Source organism: Chlorocebus sabaeus, chromosome 14 (assembly GCF_047675955.1).
Source record: "Chlorocebus sabaeus isolate Y175 chromosome 14, mChlSab1.0.hap1, whole genome shotgun sequence".
Classification (NCBI taxonomy): domain Eukaryota; kingdom Metazoa; phylum Chordata; class Mammalia; order Primates; family Cercopithecidae; genus Chlorocebus; species Chlorocebus sabaeus.
In genome coordinates, this window is record NC_132917.1 from 71,147,044 (window position 1) to 71,160,440 (window position 13,397).

General features: G+C 36.9%; 1 protein-coding gene across 6 annotated transcripts in view; it reads left to right on the forward strand.

The window, feature by feature from the left end:
• The window catches only part of ZNF638 (zinc finger protein 638), a 98,492-nt gene that overhangs the window by 4,536 nt on the left and 80,559 nt on the right, over positions 1–13,397 (forward strand). The window lies entirely within an intron of this gene.

Here is a 13,397-nt window from a genome sequence, read left to right on the forward strand (position 1 = left end):
GCAACAAGAGCGAAATTCCGTCACACAAAAAAAAGTACTTGATAAACAAATTTCTAGATCTCAGTATAGGAAATACTGAAAGAAAGGTGAACATAAGCAATTAACTCCTGTTTCTAATATAATTTTCAAAAATTACTCATCTTACTAAAAGGAAGAAACACCTATTTTCTTAAGTAAAGCATTTTGTTTACTGTTTAGCATTTTTTGAGCACCCCGTTGCATGTCAGGATTTACAATTTTAATTAATCTTCATAGCAGCATTCCGAATGGGTACTGTTGTTTCATTTTCACAGGATGAAACAGGCTTGGATTAACCAGCTTGCTCTGGGTAACATTGTTAGCAAGCAGCAGGACCAGAGTTATTTCACAGGATGAAACAGGCTTGGATTAACCAACTTGCTCAGGGTAACGTTGTTAGCAAGCAGCAGGACCAGAGTTAAAACGCTGAATGTAGGGTCTAAGTTCTTAAACACTATGCTGTACTACCTCTCTAAAGCTGAATTAATAGTGTTAAATTTTACTTATGGGAGTTAACTAATTTTGCATGAAGTCATTCACTGGCACCCCTCCTAGCAGGGTGGGTATCTTCAGATCAGTGGACATTTCCCCAAAGATTAGATTATTATGGATTGCATAATAGGCTGACTAACAGTCAATAGTTAGGAAGTGAACATGATGTAGACAAGAAGGGCCAAATCCAAAAGTGTGTTTAAGGCTGATGGTCTTTATTATACTGCAAGTTTTCTGCCTCTTACCATATTGCTTATAGTTTTTTTTTTTTTTTTTACTTAGTATACAATAAGATAACATAGTCCAATGTTAGACTTGAAATATTGGGTCATTCACTATATTTGAATGAATTTAAGTGCCAGGAGACGGGAGAGTTCCCTGTCTCCTCCATATATGTTTTTTTCCTGAAAAGTTTGACATTAAGTTGCATATATTGTGGTCCTTTGTCCCTAAATACTTTAGCATGTATTTCCTAAAAATATTTTCTTTCATAGTCATCATAGTTACTAACTTCAGTAAATTTCACATTTATAAAATCGTTTTTTTTATTTTTTATTTTTTTGAGTCAGTGTCTGGCTCTGTCACCCAGGCTGGAGTCCAGTGGGTGATCTCGGCTCACTGCGGTCTCTGCCTTCTGGGCTCAAGCGATCCTCCCAAGTGGCTGGGAGTACTGGCTCAGGCGCGCTCCGTCATGCCTGACTACTTTTTATTTTTTTGTAGAGATGGGGTTTCGCCATGCTGTTCAGACTGGTCTCGAACTCCTGAGCTTAAGCCTTCCACCTGTCTTGGCCTCCCAAAGTAGTAAGATTACATGCGTGAGTCACGGCATAGCCTATAAAATTAATCAATCTACTGTTTGTATTCTGGTTTTTGTCAATTGACCCAATAATGTTTTTTATAGCAGTTTTTTTTCCCCTTCCAGTACAGGACTAAACTAAGATCAGATGTTGCATTTAGTTGTTACGTCTTTTTAATCTTCTTTAATCTGGAACATTTCCGTAGTGTGCCTTTATCCTTTTGAAGTTGACATTTTTGAAGAATACAATCTGCTTTGCTTTTCTCTTTAATGGAGCATTTCTCATTTTGGATTTATCTGATGTTTCCTCTTGATTAGATGTAGATTATATGTCCCTGGGCAGAAAAATCACATAACTAATGCTATGTCCCCAGGATATCAGATCTGGAGATTCACCGTTTCTATTTGCCCTTCATGCATGATACTGTGTGTGAGCATATGTTTTGGTTAAAGTGCTTGTTTCCCCCCACTCTCCCTGGAATCAATCTATGGAGAGACATTTTAAGACCATGCAAATATCCTACTCATCAGAATTTACCTCTGTAATACCCACTCATGATTCTTACCCAAACCATTCTTTACTATGGTAATTGCAAAATGATTTTCTACTTCAATTGTTATTCTACATTTACTAGTAGGTACTCAGCACTCTATAAGAGCTTCCCTTCTGCCCATTGATTAATTTATTGCTATGTGTTTGTGGACTCCTGTTTTTTCCAGTGTTTGATAATTTATTGCGGTTCCATTCTTTCTTGCTTTCTCCCATTTCCTATTTGCATTTCTTGTCTTCCACAATGAAAGCCCTAAGTTCCTAGCACCATCAAAAGATTTACTTACTTGCTCAAATCTATGATGTGTCTAAAGTAGTTTCAGAATTGCTTCATCCATACCACTACAAAAAATAAAATTACTAAAAAGAGTGAAAATTTCTTCTTCTTCTCTTTCCCTTAGCTCCATCAAAACTGAGGTACATAAATCGTTTCTTTTATTTATTTATTTTCCTGGGGGGCTGTAACACTCAGGGGGTGTGGCCTCCTGTGAGGTACATAAATTGAATAGCGGTTTTTAAGTTTTTGGATTATTTTCTTTTTCCCCTTCAATGTATTGTGGTATGCATTTGAAATATGATTGGATTCGTTTGCTTTCAGTGTTAGATATTTTTCTCCATCCCATCCTTACTGATTTTTAAAATATATGTAAATTGTTAACATGTTTCCAAAGGTTAAAACTGTACAGTAAAATGCTCCGTGAAATAACATTACCATATCCCTTCAATCCTTTCTATCCATTACCCCTTATAGATTACCAACTTCACCGTTTTCTGTATTATCTTTCCTTTGTTTCTTTATGCTAACCATAAACAGGTATATATATGTTTTCCTCTTTTCCTTTTTTAACACAAAAGGTGGCATACTGTATGCTCATTTGTACTTGTAAAGACTTTAAGACTTATGATTTTTAATGCATTTAGTCAGTTTAGGTTTCTTTCTTTTTTTTTTTTGAGATGGAGTCTCACGTTCACCCAGGCTGGAGTGCAGTGGTGCGTCCTCAGCTCACTGCAACCTCCTCCTCCCAGGTGCAAGTGGATTCTCCTGCCTCAGCCTCCTGAGTGGCTGGGATTACAGGTGCCTGCCACCACACTCAGCTAATTTTTATATTTTTAGCAGAGACAAGGTTTCTCCATGTTGGTCAGGCTGGTCTTGAACTCCTGATCTGGTGATCCGCCCACCTCAGCCTCCCAAAGTGCTGGGATTACAGGCATGAGCCACCGCTCCTGGCCAGTTAAGGTATATTTAATTGAAGATTTTGGAACCCATTTTAGGTAAATGGAAACATTTTTTGGCCCATGTGACTCCATGAAGAAAAGCAAATAACCAAATGGCAGAGAGGGCAAGGATGCAGTTAGGCTTCAGAAACAATTGGGGACTGGATATTGAATACCTTCGTTATTGTCTTTACTTCTTGGTCTTGCTTACCTCCGTTCCAGTGGCTTTTTTTGTTGTTGTTTTATGGTGCGGTTTCTGGGTAAAGCAGTAAATAGGGCTGTTAACAGCATTTGAATTTTAGAAACATCTACCACTTTTCTCATTTCTAGTTTAACAAAAAATCCTAGGGAAGATTTGTTTGTTCCAGCTTGGATAAGGTGGTTTCTCTTGGGCTAACCTGTTAGACCTTACTAGGAGTGTTTAGAGCAAGGCCACCAGTGCACATCTCCAGGGGAGCATCATTTACAATAAATACAATGTTGTACTCTAGAGGCCCGTTTATGTATGCAGTGCACATGCTTTTAGGAAATAAAAAGGTATATCTTACAGTAGCCCATTTATCAAAAAACCGTTTTCCTGAAATTGATAACAATATTAAATCGTTGCTATATGGGGTTAATGCCTGGTTCTCATGGAGATCTCTTCTTAACATTTTGCATTAGCAATTTTCCATTTTTTTCCGAATCTGAAATCATGGTGTTTATCAGTCCTTGCAGTTAGTAGTGAAATTTGGTGTTGCCCTTCATGATGCCAAATAACGTTTCTAATTTTCTGCTTATTTTTGCTTCCTATTTCGTTGACTGTTTCTTTGAAGGCACCACATTTTGGCATTTTAACATTAAACATGGTACTCTCTCTCAACACTTGGACACCCTCAGAATTGTTATTTGCATATGTTTTGTGAGACGAGAGGACAAAAACTAATAGTAAAGAAGTTGGCTGAATGGCTTTATCTGCGTGGTAGGAGAGATTGGCAGATTGAGTACCAGGAAAGCACAGAGTGACATGTTAGTTTTTATAGCTGAATAAACAATTAGCCTCTTGTATTAACTAGCCATTGTAATAACTGCAATCTTAAGTACCAAAGTGAATTTATATACTCTGAGACAAATAGTGCTCTAACAAAGCAGTACCAAATGAGGTATATGTTTGTATGTCTAGAAAAATAATGTTAGTGGTAGTTTTCCTTTTGTGGGAAGATTATAGAATACTTTTTATTCTTTCCTGCATATTACAAATTAGTTTTTCTTTTTTGGGGGCGGATTATGAACCTGTTTTGCTTTCTTATGATTAGAAATAAAGTTATAAAGTAAATTTATACTTAATGTATCTGGTATATGGAAAGAACACCAATGGGAGATGTTGTAATCTTATTACTTCCTAGCTATGTTTTACTTAATGTGTAAACTGGAATTCCTTTGCTCTTAAGGTCATTGTGAAGCTCAGACGAGATAATATTTAAAGTGCTTTGTAAACTATAAAGTAGTGTAAGTCCAAGTATAGGGTTTGATATAAATCTTCTCCTTGTAAGTCTAATGGGGCCATTATCTGATGGATTGATTTTTGATGATGGCTTTGGATAAAGTACCCATATCTGTAAAGAAAATTAAGGGCTCCCTTCCTTCTGAAAGACTGCATCAAAATAATAGGCAGTTCTTAATTGTCCATGGTATTGGAGATCTCAGAAATACGTCACAGGATCTAATAGCGCTGTCTTTTCAATTCGTTAAGCCGTTCTGTCATGGCTTCCTCAGGAACCCAGTTTCTACTATGTGTTTCTGAAAGAATTTTTATGGTTGACATTATATTGAATATTTCTTGTTTTACAGTGGCATGTTTTTGTTCTTAAAAGGACACAAATGAGAGTTACTAGTTATTTGTTAAAATAAAACAGTTCAAAGGTTGAGACTATTTTGTCACTATTATCCAGTTTTTGAAAAATATTAAATTTAGAAAAATAAAATGTCAATTGAAAAGAGCAAATAGCATAGTTCTAATTTTGTACAATGTTTGATATACCACACCCGCTCATCATGCATGCATGAACGTACAGTAAAGTAGATGAAACTATACCAGAGTATTAATTTACTCTGGGTGATAGTTTTATTGGTAAGGATTTTGTTTGCAGGTTGTTACTGTTTTCTGTAACAAGCACACATTACTTACATAACTAGGAATAAAACATTTATTTTAAAGAGTTAATACTATTTAATTGCAGTTTTTTCCCCAACGAGTTAATAGTTAAGAACCCTGATCTCAACTCTCGTTTTTCCAGGTTATTTATTTCATAAGAAAACTATCCATAAATCTTCGATGAACAAACCTGTTTATGACCAGAGCTCCTGGGGTTAAAGGAGAAAGGTTTTATAATGACTGTCTTAATTTGTTTGGTGGTTTTCCAGGTATTAATGCCAAATTTGCCTTTGGTTTCTGTTTCTTATCACATTGTTTTCAGGTTACATTATTATCTTAAAAAGGCAGAGGGTTTATTTTCTTCGTTGTGATATAACCTAATTCTTAGAGGTTTCTTACCAAGATCACTTTGCTTGTTTTGCTTTATTTTACTTTCTAAATTTTACAAATTAATTTTTTCCACCAAAAGGTAGAATGAAACAAAGACAGCAAAATATTAAACTGTTTAGTAATAGCTCAAAAGTCAAGTGGGAAGGAAGGGTGAAGGGTATAGGGTATAATTTAAATGATTTTAGACTTAAATCTGAATTTATTATTTATACATTGCTTGTTAATCAGCTTTTTAGCTGATATGGCTTTGTTAGACCTTGGTGTAATAATGTTAGATTGAGAAGAATGATGTCATCTTCACTAACTCGTGTTCGTTGTTTTTTACTCGTCCCATTTTTTTTGTTTTGTTAAAAATGTCATACCGGCCGGGCATCGTGGCTCATGTCTGAAATCCCAGCACTTTAGGAGGCCTAGGCGGGTGAATCACATGAGGTCAGGAGTTCAAGACCGGCCTGGCCAACGTGGTGAAACCCTGTCTCTACTAAAAATACAAAAAGCCAGGCATGGTGTCGGATGCCTGTAATCTCAGCAATTCGGGAGGCTGAGGCAGGAGGATCGCTTGAACCCAGGAGGTGGAGGTTGCAGTGAGCTGAGGTTGTGTCATTGCACTCCAGCCTGGGTAACAGTGAGGCTCCGTATCAAAAAAAAAGAAAAAAAAGTCATACCTAATATTTAGGACTTAAACTTTTTATTTTGGAAATCTTCAGAAATGTGAAAAAAGCGCAGATAAATTCTTAGGGACTCATTACTCAACTTCCACAGCCAGTATTTTTATGTGTCTTACTTCATTAAACTCCCTTCATCTACCACCACGACCGCCCCCTGCCCCACTACACATGTTCGCTCTTTCCCTCACCCCTGCCCAGATTATTTTAAAGAAAATCTCAGACACATTATTTTACTCATTAAGCACTTGACCTGTAACTTCTGCCCCTTTTTGCCAGTGCCTCTGTGAATCTGCATAGATAACTGTAGATTTAAAGTTTGTAATAGCCAAAGAAAAGGCATTAGGATGATGATGGTGGTGAGAGGAAAAAGAAAAGTACATATGAGAAGTATTGACAGGAATACATTGAATTTTATGTTTAGAAATGGAGTTATTTTATTTTTTTTTTTAATATCTTGGTAATTTGGTAAGAGAATTGGTATAGAGAGAGCAGAGGATTGAAAAAGCCACTAAAAACAGTAGCTGACATATGGCATAAGGGATGTTGGTTCCTAACACTTTTTTTCTGTCTTCATAGCTGACTTTTATCAAATAGTCCTGAGGGTGCAAAGATTCTAATGTTTTATCTGAAGCTATTTTTTTTTTTTGTCTTGAATGTTATGCCTTTGTCAGAAAAACGTATTAATAAGTTATAATTTACTTATTATCATTTCCAGTACAACTGTCTTATAGTATTTTATCCAGAGACTTTAGGATACTCCAAATTTTTGAAAATTTGATAAACACATGTTTAGTAAGACATTATTTGAAATCTCATTTCTACTAGTTTCTTCAAATGTAGAAGATGCCATGCTACAAAACTCAATTCAAGCATTTCTGTCTTCCAGAAATCCTTTTCTGATACTTCAGCCTTGTTATAATACTGACATACCTTACTGCAATTTGTTCTTTTCTGTTAGATTGTTAGCAGTTTGGTTGTAGGAACGTAACTGTATTTTATTTGGCTTTAAAACTAGGAAGTAGCCTGGTTACTGTCATGTTAGGCTCTCAGAAGATATTTAATACATTGAGTGAATGATTCTGAACTTACTCCTTTCCACTAAAATCAAAAAGGGGAAAAAGAAGGGTCTGTTAGGATGTATCTCCTCACCCCATCCCACAGTGGCATGCAGGATTTAGATGGACACTTGTAAGAAGGAAATGTGTGACCCACTGTCATTCCCTGTTAAATGTTCTTGCCTGCCAATAAGTAAAACAGAAACAACAAAAAATCAGTGTTTAGCAAAGTTGAGATGTACGGAAGTGATGATCCAGTAGAAAGTATTAGGCATGTAGCAGTGTAGGAGAGCCAGTAGCTGAAAATTAAATAGAATAGAAGAGAGATTAGATTGTCTCCTAACCATGTAAATTGAGGCCTTAAAAATGTAGATTCTGACACCCCTAAATAGAATTTCTTAACCTTTTGGGAGTCATAGACCTTTTTGACAAATGGATGACAGACTCTTATAGTTTGAGTTTGAATTTACTGCTTTATGCTCCCCTCTGCCCACCAAAAAAGTCTCAGATATTTTCCTGTTGGATCACACCATCTCCTGTTAAAATTAATAGTTTGCCCTCTATTTCTAGTGTCCAAATTCTGAAATTCTCTCCAACCCAGAAGAATTTTCCTGTCTTGTCTGTATGGATTCTGATTCTGGTCATTAAAAGCCTTTACTTAGTAGTGTCCCCTTTTCTGAGGGAGATACATTCTAAAACCTCCCAGTGGATGCTGAAAATATAGATGTACTGTAGTTTATTTGACCAGTTTCCAATCTCTCTACAAGCTTTTATAATTGCAGAAGCATGAAAAGGGAAGTTTTCAAGAGATTTTTAACTATATATTTTATCATTTTGTTTAATTTTATGAGATACTAGCTCCTTCTTAAAAAGTAGAATGTTAGCTATATGAAGGAGAGATCTGTTCTGGCTTTAATATCTTTGGTCCTTCCTTACCTAGAACAATGATGTCAATAATTATTTTGTATGAATAAAAGCTGAATTTGAACTTACTCTCTAGATTTATTGCTAAGAAAAACTTTCTCAATTTCTTGGGAGTACTTAGTATTTAAAAAAATATCCTGAATGGCCTGATACTTAATCTTGGAATTTTATTCCCTTGAATTGATTGAGAAAGACGTAAAAGTTAAGTGACAAAGTAAAGAAAAGTGCTGTTGGTGGAGCACCTAAGTTAAATTTGAAAAAATAAAGACTTCAGAATTATGTAATTGCAAAAGGAAACTTTTTAATACTTTATAAATAGAAAGCTTGCAGTATAACAAGCATCCTTTTAGTTAAAACATTTTATTTGGAGTGGATATGAATGATAGAAGACAAACTTTGCTAAATGATTAAAAATGTACTTAACACTTAATTAAAAGTGAAAATTGTGCAAGTGAAATATGAGTATACACCACGGCTTTACTTTCTGCAGTCAGTTACCCGTAGTCAACCACCATCCAAAAATAGGTGAGTATAGTATGAGAATGGTGTTTTGAGAACAACCACATTCATATAACTTTTATTATGCTATATTTTAATTGTTTTTTATTGTTAATCTCTTACTGTAGCTGATTTATAAATATTATCACAGATATGTATGTACAGGAAAAAACGCAGTGTACATAGGATTTAGTACCATCTGTGGTTTCAGGCATCCATTGGGGATCTTGGAATGCTTTCACCTCAGAGAAGGGTGACCATTATACTCCTTAAATTTCATTCACAAAGAAGAGGCAACATAATACTTACTTTTTTAACCATTGAAGATATGTTATTTGGCATGTAGGTCATAGGCAGATTTTTTATTTATATAAATTTTTTGAGACAGAGTCTTGCTTGGCCACCTAGGCTGGAGTACAGTGGTGGAAACAGCTCACTGCAGCCTTGACATCCTGGGCTCAAGCAGTCCTCCTGCCTCAGCCTCCTGAGTAGCTCATTTTAAAAAGCCAACGTGCTTGATTTTTTCATTTTTGTAGAGATGAGGTCTCACCATGTTGCCCAAGCTGGCCTAGAACTCCTGGGCTCAAAGCAGTCCACCTGCCTTGGCCTTCCAAAGTGTTGGAATTACAGATGTGAGCCACCTGTATTTTTAAAAATGTCTTTATTACTTCTTACCGATGCCCAACATTGTGTGTCATGCTTTAATTTAAGAATCATGTGATTTTAGTAGGAATTCTAATAAAGTTGGGACAGTTGAACAAATGTATGGTAAAGTAATTGATCATAATAATAATTCTTTTTTTTTTTTTTCTTTTTTTTGAGACAGGGTCTTGCGCTGTCACCCAGCGGTGGTGCAATCATGGCTCACTGCAGCCTCAACCACCCAGGCTCAGGTGATCCTCCTGCCTCAGCCTCCTGAGTAGCTGGAACCACAGGGATGCCCCACCACTTTACTGATTTTTGTTAATTTTTTTTATAGAGGTGAAGTCTCTATGTTGCCTAAGCTGGTCTCGCATTCCTGGGGTCAAGCCATCTACCCGCCTCAGCCCCCAAACTGTTACAGGCATGAGCCACTGTACCTGGCCCATAATTCTTCTTTTAACGATGTTTTGACAAAGTATTTCATCAGAAACTTCTCTACCAGAATTAGAAATGATGTGGTAGCATAAGAAGATGATGATTTTATATCAACTGGGTTATTGTGTGAAAATGTAACTATAAATACAAACTACAATGATACATACTACACATAAAAGTATGAAATTTGTGTGGCGTCTTGAGATAAGTTAGAAGCATTGGCTGACAGTTCAGGAGGGTTAAAGAAACTTGTTCTCAGAAAGGAAGTTGGCAGAAGTGACCTATTGGAAGATTGACATGTGCTTCCTTTAGTAGGTTTCCCAGGATATGAATGTTAGAAGAGAAACTTTCCTACCTTTAGCTAGCAGATCCTGGTACCAGAATGCTCAGTAAATAACTGTAGCTGAACAGAACTCTGACTTTTCTTCCCAGTAGAGAAGGGAGAGAGATCTTCTAGGGAGAGCCAGGGCTACCAACTTATTACTCTATCTTCATTATATTAGATTTTAGGATGGGACTAACCATATGGGAGGTCAGGTGTGGTTTTTAAAGACTCCTAAAAAATGCAAACAGGCCATACCTCTGCATATTGCTAGTTGAAATTCCTTAACTGGGAAAATGCCTTTTAATTCTTCTCTTCATGTGAATTCCAGATTGTTCTATGTAAGACTGGTGTCTTTGCAGGACTAATAGTGACTACACACTGACGCTGCTGTGTTAAATACAGAAATAATTCTTCCATGATTAGCATGATTAGTAAGTAGTGGCTACTCCAAGGGTGGACCCCCACATCCTTTTTCTCTTCTGGTTCCTTCCCTAGGGATGCCCCACCACTACCTTCTCATGCTACAACAACTTAAACCCTTAACAGTTTAAGGGTGGTAGACAAAGGAGGGGCTTAGGAGTCTACTTCCACACTGTAAAGCACCTATGTTTTGATTGTTCATTGCGTGTGCTTTACCAGTTACTAAATATTTCAGACATGACCCCTGGGTATATAGGTAGGAAAGTTTCTCTTTTAACATTTATATTCTGGGAAACCCACCATAGGAAGCAAATGTCTGTTTTACGAATAGAAACCCAGGTTTGGGAAGTGGAAAATGTAAAAAGGATTTTGATAAACTACAGCAGGGCTTCTCGTAGCTTTTTTTCTTTTTTCTTTTTTCTTTTTTCTTTTTTTTTAAAGACACGGTCTCACTCTGTCGCCCAGGCTGCAGTACAGTGGTGCAACCTTGGCTCACTGCAACCTCTGCTTTCCAGGCTCAAGCGATTCTTCAGCCTTGGCCCCCCGAGTAGCCAGGGACTATAGGCACGAGCCAACATGCCTGGCTAATTTTTGTGTTTGTGTTTTTTTTTTTTTTTTTGTAGAGACAGGATTTCGTCATGTTGCCCAGGCTGGTCTTGAACTCCTGGGCTCAGAGTAATCGGCCTGCCTTGGCCTCCCAGAGTACTAGGATTGCAGGTGTGAGTGAGCTACCTCACCTAGCCTCTCATAGACTTTAATATGCTAATAGACATTATGCCCCTCTTAAAAAGCAAGTATGGTGCCCTTTGAACTTTCTTGGCCAGGGAACATCTTTGTAGAAGACCGCTCAGAGTACTCTAGTATTCTGGAGAATACAGTTTGTCAGGGGCAGTTCTCTTAACCTCTATAAATGTGTACTTGAATCAGTGTAATGCAATGTTGGGCACATTAGGAAATACACAGTAGATTTTTGCCTTTAAGGAATTCAAAATGGAGATGATTCCAAATGATACTTCTTCACAATTACATTTAGTAATTAGATCACCCTGATTGAAATTTGCTGTTTTATTTTGGGGGAGAAACATTATTTGGAAGAGCTTGTGCTATGAATTTATAAGAGGAGTCTTCACCAAATGGAATAAGTAGTTCAGAAAGCATTGTAGTAACTAGATGATAAACAGCTTACATAAGCAATGCGTATCTTTTAGGATTGGGTGAAGACAGTTTTTGGAAGAGATTTTATTATGTAGAAGGTAGGCACAATTTCATATAATTTATGATTGTTTAAAAAGACCATGAGTTTGTTATAAATGAACTTTTTAACAGAATTTGGGTATCATTGTTTGGTAAGCTTGTGTCTGCAGCCTGTATCTGGTGAATCAAAAACGTATGTATTTGATGTATTTTTGTGTTTCATTCTAATTTGAAAATTAACCTGTGGATGTTAATAATGAATACTTTGGATGTGATCATTTAGGTAGTTTAACAAATATTTGAGGATCTTTTGAGTAGGAGTAGGGTTTATATGCTTGGGGGATAAGACTTAGCCATGAATATAAACCTTCAGTTGACATTAGGTTGTTGAAAAAGATCATGTGTGTATGAGCGCAAAAATATAAGATATTAAGAATCCAAAAATGGTACAAGCGATAAATAAAGGTTATTGGATGCTGGGCGATGTGGCTCACACCCCAGCATTTTGGGAGGCCGAGGCGAGTGGATCACTTGAGGTCAGGAGTTTGAGACCAGCCTGGCCTACATGACGAAACCCCGTCTCTACTAAAAATACAAAAATTAGCCAGGTAGCATGGTGGCCCATGCCTGTAATCCCAGCTACTTGGTAGGCTGAGGCAGGAGAATGGCTTGAACCCGAGAGGCAGAGGTTGCAGTGAGTCGAGATTGTGCCATTGGACTCCAGCCTGGGTAACAGCGCATCCCTGTCTTTTTTTTAAAAAAAAAAAAAAAAAAAAAACAGGGTTATTGGAAGACTCGCTCTCGGCATTGGTAGTCAGGGGAGGTTGAATGGGGGTGACCTTGAAGGATGAATAAAGTCAGGTCAGCATCCAGGGCAAGGTTTGTTTTTGATTGGAAGAGATGAAGAGAGTTGGGAAGAATAAGAACAAAGACATAGCAAAAATACCTGTCTGATAAAATTAGAGAGATTGGTTAGATTGGTTGGACCTTAAACAATAAAGCTAAGAAATAAAGGGAATGAGATATTTGTGGATTTTTGAACAGAGGAGTTGTGTGGTAAAAATGTCCTTTTGCAAAGGTTAAATGTGGTGGCAGCATGCAAAATGATTGGAAGGGAGGGTGTTAACCAGATAAAGACCATTTTCCCAGCCAAATTAACAATTAATAACATTATATATAAATAAAGAGAAAAGTATATAGTAAAGTAATGGATGGAATTGTAGCTTGAACCAGACAGTGATGGTTAGCAAATAGGATCCGTGATGTTGATTTTTATAATGATTGTAGATGCCTCAAGACCTCACATTTTCCACCATGCATTTCAGTCACGCATAAAAGTGAGATCCTGATAGAAAGCACCAGCATAGTCTATATGCTCATAAATTTTTTAATTGCAGGAGGAAAGCCAAGTTATGTGGCTGCTGACCTTGGTCCTGAATGATAGCTAAAGTACTGTTTTCTGAGAAGAGTGTTGAAGTGGGTAGTACAGTCTGATGGGCTGGTCAGCAACCAGTTTTAACTAATAAAATGCCTGGAAACTGTAAGATACTTTGCTCACGTCTGTTAATGGTTAAGAGCACAGATTACTGTATCAGATAACCTTGAATACAAATCTCAGCAGTTACTTGTCTTTGTAAGTTA